Source organism: Peromyscus eremicus, chromosome 5, assembly GCF_949786415.1.
Source record: "Peromyscus eremicus chromosome 5, PerEre_H2_v1, whole genome shotgun sequence".
NCBI lineage: Eukaryota > Metazoa > Chordata > Mammalia > Rodentia > Cricetidae > Peromyscus > Peromyscus eremicus.
Window position 1 is genome coordinate 58,381,143 of NC_081420.1, and position 18,289 is coordinate 58,399,431.

The window sequence follows — 18,289 nt, forward strand, 5'->3', positions numbered from 1 at the left end:
ATCTCACCTTGCCAATTCCTCAGCTGGTCCTGTTTCCTCAGACTGGAAGCCTCTGAGTCCTCATTCAGAATGAATCTCAGCTGAACTGTGTTGCTAGAAGCCTAAATGCTTAACCCGCCAAATGCTTAACCAGGCAAATGCTTCTAGTTTCTGGTCCTCACGCCTTATAAACCTTTCTGCTTTCTACCACCACTCCCTGGGATTAAAGGCTGCTTTCTGGGATTAAAGGCGTGAGTCACCATACCTGGCTGTTTCCAATGCGGCCTTGAACTCACAGAGATCCAGAGGGATTTCTGTCTCTGGAATGCTAGGATTAAAGGCGTGTGCTAACATTTTCTAGCCTAAGTATCTTGTGGCTTTTCTGTTCTCTGACCCCAGATAAGTTTATTAAGGTACACAATATTTTGGGGAACACAATACCACCACACATCATCATCATTATTATTATTGCAATATTCAAGACACCTTGATAGAAGGTAAAATGTGCCATTTTCTTATTGGACTCAGAATACTTCATGAACAGGGTTGAACATGCTCTTGACAATAACCTCCTTTTTGAAACTCCAGCGTCACATCTTGTGGTTTCCAGAACCTGAAGAGTTTGTGGTTTAGGCACCCAAAGATTACAGCATCTAAAGGTTTCCTAGGTACATTTCTTGACTCTTGGGTACTGTGTTCTTTATTTTATTTTATTTGCCATTTCTAACTTGTGAATAAAATTATTAACAACACTATACACCATAGGCAAACAAGAAGTTAAAAGACTCAGTCTCCTTGGCATCATTGATGAGTTCAGAAAAACTTTTCTTCCCTCCTTCTCTCTCTCTCTGTTTTTGGAGTTACCTTTGCTTCCTCTTTCTCTTTCATGAATTTCCCCAAATCTTGCTTTCTGTAACTCTCATAAGACTGCAGAATGACGTGAAGCTTTTGTGGTTTGTTCCTTGTGATTTAACCGTGTGACTGTGAAAAGAGCCTGAGAAATAATGCACGTTAGGTTATTCAATAACACAAGGAATGTAAAGCGATTTCATATCTCCTAAAATCAGGAACATTAATTAATCATATGATGTGAATGCAACGTTTTATTTACCAGAGCAAGAGACTGCCAAGATCTTTCTGACTTTAATAATTGCACATGCTGTTGAGGGAGGAAAAATTAATTTAGTTATTAAACTGGAGGGTGTTTTTTTTTTTTTTCTATCATGGTGGAGCTGGAAAGTAGCCAGGCCATAATACTCATGTTATGAGAGTTGGGCTGTGGATTACTTGTGCTAACAGCTTTTCCCACCTTTATGGAAAAGAAAAATAGAAAAAGAAAAGACTTAGGAATGGCACACCAAGCTTGTTTCCCATGAGCATGTGAAAAAAAAAAACCCATAATACAGTAAATTAAAGTTTTCTTCCTTGCTCATAATGGATTGCAGGGAGTTGATACAGACAAGGATGACACCCTGGAATGAAGATGCTTGGACTTCAATAGGTGCCTGACATCGTGTGTCAGCTGCAAAGGATGGACAAGGACAGAGCTGTGGTTGCCTGAATGCAATGTCCCAGGAGAATGAGTATCAGCAAAGAGAGCTGTGTGGTGACCTGCTGTCCTAACTGTGCCTCCTCATCATTGTGCTTCTTTATTTCCAAGAGAAGTTCTGTCTGGTCCCTTCCAGTCTCTTCTCTTTACAGTTGACATTTTTTTAAAGAGCATGCGAGACCTTCCCATGAGACTTTCATTACTTGTCCTGACTGGAAGAGACTTTGCTTTATGTTTTATTGTTTAAATTGATTTCTCCTAATTTTTGTTTATTATTGTTGGGTGGAGGGATGCATGCCATGGTCTGTGTGAAAACAGAAGACCTCCTTCAGGCATTGGTTGTCTCTTCCCACTGAGGAGGATGAAACTTGGATTGTTAGCAAGCGCCTTCACCCTCTGGACCATCTCTACAGGCCCTACCTAGAAATACTTTGACTTTTCCTTCTTCCTCATCTGTCTCCTACCTTTTTCTCTTCTGTAGTCTTTCCCTCCGTGTCCTTTGTTTATAGCTTTCTTATCTGCTACTCACCTTCTTCAGAGTTGATTTTATTTGCTGCAAAACAAGGAGGCGAAAGTCCTGCATGTGGAAAACTGGGCATTTAGAAGTTTGGGAGAGATGAAGAAAAGTGTGTCTTTAGAAGTGACTACCATCGAGGGGAGATGATTAACATATAATCATTACCTGTATTCAGTCACCAAAGAATTGGGTGGAGGTGTGATTGCCAGACCCACAACTTATGAAAGGGGGTTATTTATCACTCATCAAGGCAATTTAATTATCCCCAGTTCACACTGCTTTCATCTCTGAAGTGTATCCTTCCCCATTAGCTTTGGAATATTGCTTGGTTTGATAATATGTGCTTATTTTTCAAGTGTTTCATTTAATGTGCAATATTTTTATTAGATACTTAGAGGCTTTAATCATTTAAAAGAAACAGAATAAAAACATATCTAACATTTTTGCCAAAGGGAGATGTGTATTTCTATATCACTTACTATATAATTTGAATGTTTACTTTGGTACTGTATGTTATTTTTTAGCTCATTATACTTAATAATTGACAAATTATACAAAGTTAAGTGTGAGTGTGGGTTATATGTGTTAACACATGCTGAACTAATAGATAAGCAACAAGTCTAAACACATGCAAATGTGTGTAGTCACAAGAAGATTACTGGAAGTCACAATCATCTACTGGAATTTCCCTATACCATAATTGTCTTCAGAGCATCATTGAGGATGATTTCCCAAAGCCAACTCATCTTTAAATGTTTTTTTTTGTTTGTTTTTTTGTTTATTTATTTATTTTTTTGTAGTCCTAACACTTATCCATGGTTTGTTAGGTCCCTAACAGTGTTGCTTCAAATAAGTCTCTTTCCAGTTCAAGTCCTTTGGAAAGTCCATCCTTCTTGCCCAATGATCTGCAAAGGAATTAAAGCAAGAGAAGCATTTCCACAGTTGATTGCCACAATTCCTTCTGCAGATGCATGTGTTATTTGTTACTCCTGTTTGAACACTTGGGCTTGAAGAAGAAATAAAAAGGAAGGTCACTGTGTTTCATAAGGTGATCACTCTATACTAGCAACATTAAGCACACAATATATAAATAACTTAAAACTACAGACCCGGGCCAGGCGGTGATGGTGCACGCCTTAAGTCCCAGCACTTGGGAGGCAGAGGCAGGCAGATCTCTGTGAGTTCGAGGCCAGCCTGGGCTACAGAGTGAGTTCTAGGAAAGGCGCAAAGCTATACTGAAATTCTGTCTCAAAACAAAAACAAAAACACAAACACAAACAAACAAAAAAATTAAAAAACTACAGACCAGGTTAATAATTAAAGACCCTGCTTCAAACATATTTATCAGAGTTATGTGTGTGAGCAAAGAGAGCTTGTACAGTGCTATTCTAGTCATTAAAAATTAATCTTATCCTCACACTTCTGCTGTGTTGACAGAATGCTTGACAACAGACTATATAGCCAATAAGTAGAACCCCAAATACTGGGAAAATTGATCATTTTGCAACTGTGTGAAGGTCAATTCAGTATCGAGAGGAGAATTTGTCAGCAAATGATATGAGAACAATTAGATAAGATACTCAGGAGCAAAGAAGTGAATTTTGACACATACCTTTTGTCACATATGTTGACTATGGATTTACTAATCATCTTGGGGAAAAGGGAGAAAGCCCTTCCCCATTCTTAACTCTTTAGCAGATAAATATGTTACAGCAGAGGTGAGGAAATGTGGAGTGGGCAGTACTAATCTTTCCCATGTACAACGAAGCAAAGAGAGACATTCTCAAAGGAAAGTGGGAAGCTGAAGATTTTGGAAAGATGAAGGAAATTGTGTCTTCAAGAATTGGCCAATACTGGGGGGGGGGAGATTTTGTAAGATGGTAACTACTTGGCTGCTGTGTTATTAGCATTAAGACCCATGCATATGTCAGCACACATGGGGAGAAGTGTGAATTGATATTATCAATATTAATCAGGGTAATAATATCACAATAAATGACACAGAATGCATTTTATGATATGGTAGAGACAAGTATTTTATCACAAAGATGGAATTTGCTCTAAACACTAGTGGTCATATAGATTTTAGCTCAGCTAAGCTATATCAAAACTGACCATTCAGTCTCTTCTTTTTTGGTTTTGATTTTGTTCTTCAGTGGCAGCATCTGATGTAGTACAGGCTAGATTCAACTTGCTATGCAACAGAGGATGGTCTTGAACTTCTGATCTTCACCACCATACCCGACTCATCTAACTTTTAATGGAACACAGATATGATATATTGGGTCAAAAGTGGCCAAGAGTTATCAATTCAACTCACACGGAACAGAGATTATGTGTTCATATACTACTTAGAAAGAACTCTTCAGGCTTCAAGGCCTATGCAGACGTATTTTACACATAATTCTAGCAAACCAGTTACACTGACTGCACTTCAGAATCAAATGACCAGAAAAAATGCATTTCTAAGGAGCTCTCTTAGACAGCAGGAAGAAGTAAATACTGACACCTTTGCTCATGGGAAGAAATAGAAGAAAACAGAATCGGCACTAGAAGCAGGTTTGTGGAGTTCAGAGCTAAGGGTCAGTTCTCTCCAATATGCTCCATGTAAGATGCTCAAGAGGATAGGATACATCTTTGACTTTTCCTCTTATTTTTGATAATTTCATGCATCTATACAATGAAATATAATCATATGTACTCTCAATTTACCCTTAAACTCCCTCCATAACCCCTCCCATCACATCCGCCATGTTCTCTTCCAACTTCTTCTTCCTCTTCTAATTTTTGTAATAACCCAAGTAGTGATTACCTGTAGAAGTTCAACTGGTCAAAATCCCAGGGTAGATGCTGTAGGCCCCAACCCCTGGAGAGAAGCTGTAGACAGTGGATAGTTTTTTGGGAGAGGGAGAACCATTTTAGGAGAGCATGAGGAAGTGCCTAAAACTAAAATATCCTGTGTCTTTAAGTTTCCCCCTCCTCTGCCCTCCAGTGCTCTTCCTTTGCTTTTCTCACCTCTGCTTTATCCATTTTCTTTTAGTTCTTCTTTTTCTTGAGGTTCTCCTTTCACTGTAGACTGTTCAATAAGTGTTTGATAAGTTGCATTTGAAGTATCCAACAGAAATAATTCAATGTATATCTCTCACATTTGCAAAAGTAGCCAAAGGCAAGATTTTAAAAATGTGAATATTGTCAAGAGAGATACTACTAGACTCTACACTATGTGCACGCACAAAATATAGAACAGACATTTTATAAATCAAAGCCAATTGAAATGTACTAATTCCTGCAAGATAAATAAGCCATGTTGGAAACACATTTTAAAAACTGTTGAACATAAAAAACCTTAACTTTCTTGCTTAGTCTTTAAGAAAACGTGGATTAAAAACATTGGGTTTGTGGAGTGGTGAGATGGCTCAGTTGGTAAAAATGCTTGTCACCAACCTGACAATTTTTTTTTAAAGATTTTATTTATTTATTATGTGTACAGAAGAGGGTGCCAGATCTCATTACAGATGGTTGTTGAGCCACCATGTGGTTGCTGGGAATTGAACTCAGGACCTCTGGAAGAGTAGTCGGTGCTCTTAACCTCTGAGCCATCTCTTCAGCCCCCAACCTGACAATTTGATCCCTGGAAACTGAACGGTAAAAGAGAACCAACTCACACTGGGCATTCTCTGGTTTCATTGTCACACCATGGCAAATATACATACACATACGTACTTGCAATTATACCAATAAATAAATAGGTAGATGGCTATATATTAAGAAGGAAGGATGTAAATACCAAATTTGTGTAAAAACTAATTAAAAGGTGAGAGTTCCTTATTTTCCCCCTGTATTAATCCCCACGAATATTTGGAACATGTATCTTTATTAAAAGAATCTCAAAAAGCAAGCAAATGTGTCTCCCAACCCCCAATTCAGTGAGGCTGGAACCATTATTTAAAAGATCACATGGATGCAGGATTCCTTTCTGCACTGCTGTGTACCCTGAAAATACATTCATACAAAACCAATACATGAATAATGTAGTAAACATGAGAAAATGAGTATTTTGGAATCACTACTATATTATAAATCTCTGATATCTTCATTTTTAAGTGAAAATACATTTTTATGCAATATGTTCTGATTACAGTTTCCCCTCCCTCTACTCCTCCAAGTTCCTACCCACCCCCATTTGGATCCACACCCTTTTTGTCTCTCCTTAGAAAATAAACAGGCATGTAAAGATTAATAGTAAAATAAAATATAATAAGATAAAACAAAAAATCAGAATATGGCAAAATAAATAAACAGAAGAAAAAACAACATATATCGAGTCAGAGACACACCTGATTGTACACATAGGCATCCCATAAAAACACTAAACTGGGAGTCATAATATATATGCAAAGGACCTGTAAGGTTAAAAACAAATGCCTCGACATCACATTATGAGACAGATTGATTGCCAAGATGCCACTGAGTTCATTTTCTTTTGGCCACCTACTGCTGGGCATGCAGCCTACCCTTAAGTGTAGTTTTTTTTTGCCCAGTGAGACTCCCTCAGAGAAAATTAAATTTTCATTTGCAAATGCTTATCACTTGGAATTAGCTTCTGAGTTAGAGATGGGGTATGCATCCACTTCTCCTTTCAGCTCTTGGACCCCATCTAGTACAGTCATATGCAGGCCATGTGCATACTGCCTTAGTCTCTGAGTTCATATGTGGTCAATCCTATTGATTTAGGAGCCCTGTTCCTTAGGTGTCTACCATCGCCCTGACTCTAAATCTTATCACCTCCTCTTCTGCAGGGTTCCCTGAGCCCTGAGGGGAGGGATTTGGTGGAGACATTCTATTTAGGGCTGAGTGTCATAAGGTCTCTCACTCTGCACACTGTCTGGCTGTGGGTCTCTCTATTTGTTCCCATCTACTGCAGGAAGAAGCTTCTCTGATGATGGCTGAGAAAGTCACTGATCTATGAGTATATCAGAATATCATTAAGAGGCATTTAATGATGTCTTTTATTAGATAAATATCTATTTCTCCATAAAATAATGTATTTGTAAAATCTTACTTAAACCAAGTGAAAAGAGGGATCTTGTATTGATACATTGGTTTAGTAAATATAGTAGGAAGTATTCTAAAGTAGATATGTAAATCCTGCTGCAGTGTAGTCCAGTCACTTATAGGCATGAGCCATAGAGACTTCATGTGAGATCCTCACTACTTAATTAAGCTTGTAAAAAAGCATGAAGCCATCTGCTTACAACTGTATTCTAATGTGTTAGCCATAGTACCTGCAAGATAGCTCAGCAGGTCAAGATGATTGCCACAAGCCTAATGGCCCGAGTTTGGTACCCTAAAATCCACGAAGTGAAAGCAGAGAATGAATAGAACCTGAAGCTGCCTCTGGCATCTCAATCACATCTCGGTGCATGTATCACCCCCACATACATTCACGAAGTAATAATAAATAAAAAGCCAGGTAAGTAACGGTAATAATCCTTTAAAATTTTAGCCAACATAATGGAGAGAATATCTCCTATAAAAATGTATTCCATGCATACATTTTACTTCCTGATTGCAAGTAGTGAATTGAGAAAAAAATCAATACATTCTATTCCTCTTCTGCTTTCTTGTCTTTAGTTTGATCTTTATTCTATTTTATTTTTAATCCAAGTAATTACATATATATTTCTATATGCATGTATACATACATATATGTAATCTGACCTCCCTTAACCTTCCCCCTGAAAATTATCTCCTTAATGATTCATTTCTGGAAGGAATGCTTGTCTTAATAGTACAGAAATAAACCTATGTTCTGAAGTGATGGGTTGATTTTTGTAGTTGTTTTCTCCCCCTAGTTTTTTCATGGCTTGCCATGCATTTTTCTAAGTTCTAGAAATCTACTACATCAACACGACAGTTTGGGAATGGCCTCAAGGTTATAGACTCACAAATAATCATGTGAGAAAGTAATTTCCTGGAGTTTCTGCATTTTAGTTTCCCCTTCTGTGGTATCAGAGCAAATCATACATCACAGCCATTTGGGCTACATTTTCTTCAAAAGAAAATCTTAGTCACATTGACAATTAAACCTTTCAAGGATCTCTAATTTTAAAAGTGTGGACAATTTAGATGGTATTTTTTATTTTTTTTATTTTTAATGATTTCTTTTGACGGTTTCATACATGTGTACAATGCATTCTGGTTACTCTCTCCTCTACTCCTCTCTTTTCTCCCTCCCAGTCTTGTTAATCCTTATCCTTCCTACCTGTGTCTTTCCTCATGACTTTTGGTTTTGCAGAGGAATCCATTTAGTTAATCAGGGCCATCTCTGTGACCATTGATTGGGAATATCCACTGGAGCCCTGTGGAGTCGCCGATGGCTATACAGCTCTAGGCAACAATTCTCTTTCTCAGAATCCATCCATGAGGGAGGGAAAGGGACCCCTGAGTCCCTTCTCTCACCCAAATCTGGCTGTTGATCGGTGTATTCTAGTGTAGACAAAGTGCAGTCATCCATATCATTAGAATGTTAGTGATTATAATGGCTCAGTAACCCTAGAGAGTAGCATTTTCAGCCCTCCTTAGCTTCCCGCTCTTACACCGCTCTGTCTCCTTCTCTGCAATGTTCCTTGAGTCTTGGAGTGAGTGGAACAAAGGACAAAGCCTAGACTTTTGAAGGCGTCTACAAGAAATAGTATAAAAGGGACTTCTTTATTTAATTCAATCAATAAACTCAGAATATTTTGATGAATTGAAGCTTCAATCTGTCAGGCTTCAGTTATCCAAGTGACTTGTATAAATTCCTTCTCATTTACATAAAAACATAAACATAAAGTGATTTTTTAAAGAAATATTTATACTACTGTATAGGGACATATAGAAAATGTGTCCTTTTCGAAATGTCAGTATTGCTCAGATTTGTTATAATTGAAATTAACATTAATTCTTCTATTTCCAAATAATTCATCACATTGATGCTCTGTCAAGATAATATTTAGTAGAGTAAGCACAGTAGTAGTGTCAAATAAACTACACTGGAAATCACTAATAATTCATAGCTCTAGTATAGGTAAATGATTTTTGTATTTCCTGTTTTAAATGTAACACATGCATTGAAGATAATATATTGAAGATAAGATGATGCCATCATTTTTTCTTTCATGGTGAAATGCTAAAAATGACTACCTCTTCCATTCCACTTAGGGATCCTAACCTATCACTGGGAAACTCACCAAGATTGACTTCACCTTTTGGTGCCAATCATTGAGATTAAAATTCTGATTGATGGAAAGATAGATGTTGTAAAATATTATTTTAAGGTGTGTTACTTTTGTTATGTTGCATTTGTTTAACTCTGTGAAGCTGTGTTACTGTGCCTGCCTGAAACACCTAACGGTCTAATAAAGTGCTGAATGGCCAATGGTGAGGCCAGAGAAAGGACAGGTGGGGCTGGTGGGCAGAGAGACTATATAGAAGGAGACATCTGGGAATGAAAAAAAGTAGGAGCCAGAGAAGGAGGAGGACTCTAGGAGCCAGCCACCCAACCACACAGCAAGCCATGGAGTAAGAGTAAGATTTACAGAAGGAAGAGAACAGAAAAAGCTCAGAGGGAAAAGAAACAAAACAGCTTATAATTAAGAATAAGCCTCCGTGTGTGATTTACTTGGGAGCAAGCCTCCCAAAAGAGTAAGAAAACAAACAACAACAGATAGACATTCACTAAGACTGAATTCTCTGTGAAGTAAAGAAGCTGTGTGCACAGAAAGCAATGCTGAACATCTTGGTGGACCTTGACATTGTGGAATAATCCTTTACTGTGTGAAGATGTGTCACTGTGAGTGGTTTCATAAAGAGTTGAATGGCCATTAGCTAGGCAAGAAGAGGTTAGGCTGAACTTCTAGGGACAGAGAAGACTTGGAGAAAGTAAAAGGTGATGCTGCCAGCCAGACACACAGGGAGCAAGACATGTAGGAGGGGAGGTAAAAGCTACAAGTCACATGGCAACATATAGATGAATAGAAATGGGTTAAGTTATAAGAGCTATTGGGACAAGCCTAAGCTATAGGTCAAGCTTTTATAATTAATAATAAGTCTTCGTGTCATTTTTTTGTGTGTGATCTGGCAGTCTAAAGAAAAATCTGTCTACACCTTGGCTGGTTTCAAGGGACCAAGAGCATGAACCCAGTAGTGAGTGATGCTCAGGTTGAACCTGCCATTTGAGGACTGATGTTGTTTCTCTCCATTCCTTCATTCCATCATCCTGAATGTGACATTGGAATTATGGAGAAATCTGGTTCTGGGAAAAATCTTGATCCCCACTATAAGAATCTTTGAAGACAAACTTGGTCAGTAGCCCCCTATAAAATTAAAAGCATATTTAAATGCTATTATTTCAAATCATGATTTTATTCTCTTCAACTGATACTCTAGATACAAGAACTAGGATTTCTTATTTCATTTTTTGCCCTTTCTAATGTCTTTATAAACATAGAGAAAAAACCCACTTATGTTCTGTTAGATAATTTGTAAAAATGTAACTAATAGAATATAAGGAATATTTGATAATTAAATGTCATAATAAACATAGGAATACAGGGTAGATATCTAAAAGCAATGTGAAAATATGATATTTTAGGCTGTTTTCCCCTCATAGTCAGATGAAGGCATCAATGTAAACTATTGGCTAGGGTTTGTTCATTTAATAGTTTGTTGCTAGTATCATACATAGGAAGTTGTGTGTTACAGGTTGAGGACAGAATATTCTATTCAGGCTCTTGCTTTGAATTTTTGGTGTGGAGCCCTTTTGAAGGCTGTGTAGCTTTTAGGAAGTAAAGCTTCTTGATGAGGTAAGTCACTGGGGGAAGGCTTTGGAAGGTTCTAATGTGGACCTAATGGATCTAAATGTGGTTTCCATTGTTTCCTGGTCCATGATTACATGAAGAACTGATGGGCCCAAACCTCCTGATTTGGGCTGATCCCTCTTATCACTACTTCTTCCTCCCAGGATGAACCTAAATCTCCTCAAAACTGAGAGGCAAAAATCAACCTTTTCCTTAGAGTCATTTCTGTCAGGCCATTTTGTCAAAAACAATTAACAAAGCATGTTGCAGTGGGCACCCTACTTCTGTTAGATATAAGCTTTCTGTAATAAACCATGTATAGCTTTGCAATCATTACCACAAAATGTGAGCAATTACCACACTTGAACTTGAGGAGGTGTGCAAGGTTGTGAACTGATGAATCCATAGGCATGTTTCTTCATCTTCCCATGATTTCTTCCTGAAAACAAGCAAACAAATAAAAAAAAGGAAATACAGCAAGTAGAGTACGAAATGGCTAAGGAAAGGCATAAAGAAGGTATAGTATATGGCTATAAATGGTAGCAAATCTTAGCTTTATAGTCTGTCTGTTCTTATTCCATTCAAAACAGGACATAGAAGAATTTTATAGAGTTGACAGGATGTCTGGATTAGCTGTGCCTGAAAGTCTGGTTTGGAGCAAAAGGCAGCTATCTTACTGAGGATTTTGTTCATAAGAGCCACATTGCAAACCGGAAAAAAAAAAAAAAAAAGATCTAGGAAAAAGGCTTCTGAAGATCTTCCCCATCTAACATGGGTTTGTAGTAAGTAGCTGGTGCATTCCTAGGATATGCTGTGATTAGTAGCAGTAAACACACAAAAATAGCCTTTGACACTCAGAAACAGGGTCTAAGTTACTCCATTTGAATATTACATTGAACATCACTTTTCAAAACCTCATCATTATTTAAAAAAACTTTAGAAAATTCCTCCCACCCACCCAGGCTGTTTGTTTTTCACACAGGAAAGCACATAGTACTTTCTGATTTGTCCTGAGAACAAATTACTCTAAAATAGCTTAGAGAATATGGAAGATCACTAATCTTTCCATGTTTAATAGAATAATACAAACCTATAGAGCTGCAGCTACTTAATAAGGAAAAGATCTTCTGCCATCATGTGGAATGTTGGAGAATCTTCTCCTGCTTGCTGTTTCTGTCCTTGGCAGGCTTCCCCATGACAGGAATTACATTTCTACACAGAAGTGACGGCTCTGATCACAGGAAAGAATGGTTAGCAAAGGGAGTATTATTCCCAAAATCGAATCTTGATAATGTAGATGCAACCTCTTTCATGAAATAGAATTGAGGAAAAAACAAAACGAAAACAAAAGGAAAAGGAACCGGAAAAATAGCCCTTAAAAAATAAATAATAATTTCTGATCTCATCTCTTCTTTTTCTACTGCGATTTTTTTTAAAGCAGAATGTCACTATGTTGCAAATTAATATCATACCCATATTTTACTTACTGCTCCTTTCCATGGGATCTTTTAGTGTTTTCTATGGTGTCTTTAGGGTTACTGAGGCTCTCTTATTTTCTCCTAACAGTCCTCATCTCAGCACAGTTATTAAGCACATCTTTCTGTCTTCTCCAAAATATCTATTTTTAATGGTTTTCATGAGAGGTGGCAAAATGACCCACTCCTCTGAAATAAAGGTTAGAGAGGCACCTCCTGCCGATGGGGTAAAAGAACTTGATTTTTACCTGCCGCACAGGGACCCATTTCAAAGGATTTTTTTGACCTGGCTGTCATTCACGCTTAATTTATATGCTAGAGAGGAGCTTAACCAGATGCCACATATTTCTTGTTGAAGTGATTCATCATATTCTACAAGCCACATAATCATCTCTCAAATGGGAAGAGAAAGTGGGAGAAAGACGATAGAATTGGACAGCATTCAACAAAAGCAGGAATGGGTCCAAATTATCCCTTATTATTGGGGTGGGAAAAGGTGATGTCAGCAGCAGGGAAGACTTAGCAATTGCTGCTGACTTGGCAAATTCCTTTTTAAAGTAAAATTTCCAGTTTTGTCCTGGAGGAAAATTATCTATAGGTAGTTGGACTTATAATGTGATGCAATTTTGCTCCGCTTCTCTTTATTTTCTGCACAGATTTCATCTCTTGCCTCCTGAAATGCCTTATGGGAAACTCACTTTTTCTCCAAAATTACAAAACTCGAGAAGTAAAGGGGTTAAACCTATTTCTTTTGGTGAAGGGAAAGTTGTCTCCTGCACATATATCTCAGTCACCAAGGAGAAATGTTCCGCTAGATTAGGTTGATTGAAAAACTCCACTGATAAGGAAGAAAACGAAGAAGTACCTGGATCTGTGCCCTCATCCTGTGGTTACTCTATAATTCTAAAGTAGTGCTCCCAACTCCCATTTCCAATGGGCTTGTCTCCAATAGAATTATAAATGAACTGAATCTCCTGACTTTCTTTAATTATACATAATCTATTTTAAACACACTTGTGCGTGTGTGATGTGTGTAAATAAGCACATATTTTCCTGCAAAGAGACTTAGGACAAATTTGTTGACAGAGAGAAGGCTGAGAATATGGGAATACGTATTCAAATATCACCAAAAATAGAGAGTTTCATGTTTCCCTTCCTTTTGTTATACATCTTGTATGTGTCCAGGATACAGTTAGTGATTGACCTATAAAAATATTTGTTGTTACAATATGGCACCAAGAATTTATAAGACAGTTGGAAATTTATGACAAATAGTCATGTGCATAGTAAATTTATGAACAGCTTGTCTAAGGGTGTGTGTGTGTGTGTGTGTGTGTGTGTGTGTGTGCGTGCGCACGCATGTGTGTAAGCTAGCAGACATCCATGGGTATCATAATCTGGAATTCTGTCCACCTCTTTTGAAACTGGGTCTCCTAGAACTTGCAAGGTAGGACAAGCTGGCTGTCCGCAAGTCCCAGAATCGTCCCATCTCCTTTTCCTCATTGCACCATCATAGTTATGCTTTAAAACACGTGTTCCAGGCACCAAACTCAGATCCTCATGATTGCAAGGCAAACATGTTGACAATTCTTTCCTCCCCCTAGTGCAGGAAGACTCATTCATTTGACTATGTTACATAATCAGTTTTAGTGTTAGCTACGGAATAATGCAGGAGGATAGCAATATTAAATAGCAAGGAGAGACTTGCTCTTCCTGATGCAGAGTCTTACAATTATTTGTCAATCATGGCTCCCTGACCACTGGGTCACTGGTAGCAAGAAGCCAATCTGAGCTGGGAACATATCCCGATGCTTCAGCTTTTATTAATGATTTTTATCTCGAATCTTTTGTTATAAGCTAAGTTCCTAGAAGACAAGGGTGAAATCTTCTCTGAGTCATGTTTCCAGCCTTCAATAAAACATTATGTCCACTGGAGATGCTCAGTGTGTGTTTATCACAGTGACTGAGAGATAAAGAACTAAGAAAATGTACGGGTGTGTTGCAGAATTGCCTGGGAGCAGGGAAGAGAGGCTCTGATGGAAAAAATACAGAAAACAAACAGAAATTCAGAATGGACAAATTGCTGATATTTGTTGTCATGCCTACTTTAGCAAGACTCATTTAAACAGGCTACGGATAGAAATCTTTTATCTAGTCAATTCACTCTGTGCTCCAAAAGTCATTCAATGAGAGTAAAATATTTAAAGACATCCTGGACTTTGAATATATGTCTTTCTGGTTGAACTTCTAAAGCTAGAGGGCAAAGCTCACAGCATTCTCTCTTTAGCTCGTTAAGGAACAGCTCACTCCTCTCCCACTATTAATTAAGAGTCATTAAGTCAATGGTCACTGGCCTTGGAGTATTTGTAGATTAGCTGAAACAGTATCCAGAAAGTTTCAAGTTGCTTAGTTCTAATATTGACAAATTATCAATGTGTATCATTTAGAGTGAAAATAAGAACGCTTCATGTCTCCTTGATGATTCACAACATATGTCACGAATACCCAAGGCACACAGCTATCCTCTCTGGAGGCTATTAAGAAACTGTACAGCACTCAACAAGATAGGGACTGGATCTTTAATAACATACTAGTCTTAAACTGAAGATCTTTATAAGTCATTTTCTGGCAGTAACAAATATACTCCACTGTTATATTTAAAAAAAAATCAACCTGAGTTATGTGTAGATTTTCATGAATTAAAAAAATCAGATGAGCCTCTATGGATCATCTGCCATTATTATGGTGTGAATATGTGAAGATAAAACTCCTCTACTTCAGTGATAGGGTAAGTTCAAATGAGGAAAATTGTCAATTTCTTTGAAAGACAAAATAAAGTAACAAATGCAATGCAGTCCGTGTAGGTTTTCACTGGATAAACATGATACTTAGGATTCTGGATATTTTTGTTGCAAAGAGCTGTGAAGGCAATTACAGTAATGGAGAGATTTTCAGATGTGGCATTGATGACAGAGAGATTCAGCTAACTTTTCTCAGATAAGCCTTGTAAGAAATAGGCTGTGCTGTATTTTTTACTTTTCTATATACAACGTAGAAAATTCCTATTGATTTCCATGTTGCTAGTACTTACCTCTGAGAATCTATGAGTGTAGCTCAGTCCAGCAAACACCAGGGCAATACCAACCACACACACACACACACACACACACACACACACACACACACACACTGCTTTGGGTCTAAGTTGAATAAAAAAAATGCAAAATCTATTTATATTTACATTCTCTCTGTCTCTGTCTGTCTGTCTGTCTGTCTGTCTGTCTGTCTCTCTCTCTCTCTCTCTCTCTCTCTCTCTGTGTGTGTGTGTGCGCGTGTGTGTGTGTGTGTTTCTGTCTTGAAGGTCATGCTGTAAGGCCCTTGAGTTCTTAGATTTTCTTCATTATAAGATGAGACACAGAAAGAAAAATTCATTACAAATCAAATCTCCCTTTGCTGTTCTCCGGATATTAAAGAAAAAGGAAGCCCCCATGCTTCCTGAGAAAGCCATGCTGGTTTAAATGAAAACGCACTTGCCATGTTTTCACATGTAGACTGAGGCACACAAACATTTTCTGATGAGTGGGAATGAGACTCTGCTGTGTCTCATTCTTCATGAGACAGTGAAATAAACAGTTTAACGTGAAGCATGTTTATTCAGGGGCATAAATTGCCTATAGGCTCTTTTCAGTTTTCACAATTGCTCCTTAAATGTTTTTGAAAACTTCAGACTGTGTGGTTGTGGCAAAGTTGAAAGGCAAAGTTTACCATCAGCAAGGAATTACATAGTGAACTGGAATCTATACAGGAATGTTTCAGAATTTATGTTGTAGCAAGTCCTTGGCAATGTGTTATGCAGTGTGTATGTGTTTGGAATGAGTGCTAACGCAGGTGTTTGGGGAACACTGAGTGCTTTAACTCAGAATTTAACTGTAGCCTGCTGGCATAGATCATTCGAATTTTGAGTGGTTTTAAAATTTAGATGACAAATGATACTTGGGAAAGAACAATAACCTTGGAGCTTATACGCAAAGGTGGCTTTTGATGCAAAAGTAAAATCCTGATCTCCAACGGCAGAGAAGACAAGGAAAAATGTGTTGAGTCACTCACCAAACACATACATTTTTTCTTCTTTCATCAAGAAATTTTCGACAGCTGTTTAGGTACTGTCAGAGAAATGATAAATAACATTTAAAAAAGTCATAACCAAGTAAGCTGGAGAGATAGATAAAAGCATACCTACTATAAATGAATATGTACTGTGATATGGGAAGACAGGACACAATCAGTTGATTCTGCCTTATAGATCAATAATCAGAGAAGCAGAAATCTCTCTCTCTCTCTCTCTCTCTCTCTCTCTCTCTCTCTCTCTCTCTCTCTCTCTCTCTCTGTATCTCTGTGTGTGTATTTGGTAAGGAACTGGCTTATCCATTTGTAACCACTGTTTGGTCATATTCTTGTCTTCCTATCAGTGAGTTAGGTAATTCTTTACATATACTATATAAAATTTCTTTATCAAACACACAATTTTCAAGCACATTTTCTCGATCTGTAGTGTATCTCTTCACTCACTTCATAGTGCCTTCTTAAAAGAAGCAGTTTTGAATGAGGTGAAGTCCCATGAAACATCTTGTTTTCTGATGGAGGTGTGGTTGTTTTTATCTAAGCTAGCTTTGCTTAAACTGAAGTCACAAAGATTTTTCTCTGAGAAGTGTAGAGTTTATGCTTTTATATTTAGTAAAACCTGTGTTTTACTGTGACCCATTAAAGGTAATTTTTCATATGCAGTGAAATACATGGATCAAAGTTTCTCTTTTATACATTGATATTCAATGTTTCCTGTACCACTTAATGGAAGGCTGCATTATATCTTCACTGTATCCATTTATGTGGCAACACTCAGTTGTCTCTGTAACTGACCATCTATTTCTGAACCATCTTCTGTAATCTGCGCTCCTCCAGATCTTAAAATCATTCTTGACATAGCACTATGTATTACTTATGGTAGACTGAGTGTGTCTTGAAGTTAGAGTGTTATTCCTATGGGCTCATTTTTCAAAACTCTTTATGGATTTTTAAGGTCACTTGCATTTACTTGTCAATTTCCAAAAGAAATAAAGCCCCCCAGAATTTTCATTAAGACTGTGTTGAGTTAACGGTTCAATGTGGTGAGCAGTGAAATCTAAACATTATCTTCTAATGTGAGAATATGGCATGTTTCTTATATTATTTTGGTGTTTACATTTTTGAAGCAGTTTATTAGACTCTTTAGTAAATAGGCAATATATGTATGTATATGTGCATATATATATCTATATATCTAGAATGATTCTAAAGTATTAGATTATTTCTCAAAGTATATTTTTTAAGATGATGATTTATGACTTCTGTGTTTAGCTTTGGTAAGGAAGTGTGTGGGAACTGTCACCTCCATCCTTACAGTTGTTAGAGAAATATGACCAAGATGATATTCAAGTACATTTCTTAGCTTTTTAAGTTTTGGTTATCATACATCATTTAAACGTACTAATTTGTTTCCTGTGACATTTTCCTACACACGTATAAAGTGTGCTGATCATACTCACCTCAGGGTTATCCTCTTTTTCCCTCCTACTCCCGCTGATGTCCTTCCTCTCCTCAACTAGTTCTCCTTCTAATTCATGTGTTTCATTTATGTTTCTTTTCATGATAAGCAAATGATTTCCACTAGTGTGGTTACATGAGCATGGATGAGAGGGTATTTATAGGAGTATGTGACATCACTACTGAAGAAAATGTTCTTTTACCCCAGCAACCATTAACTGCTAATAGCACCTTGGGGAGAGGTGAGGCCTCTTGAATCCATCACCTATAGCAATCTTCACCAAGGACATTTCCTGTACACACCTCAAGCTAAAGACTCAGACCAATCTTCCATCCTGTGAACTAGAGT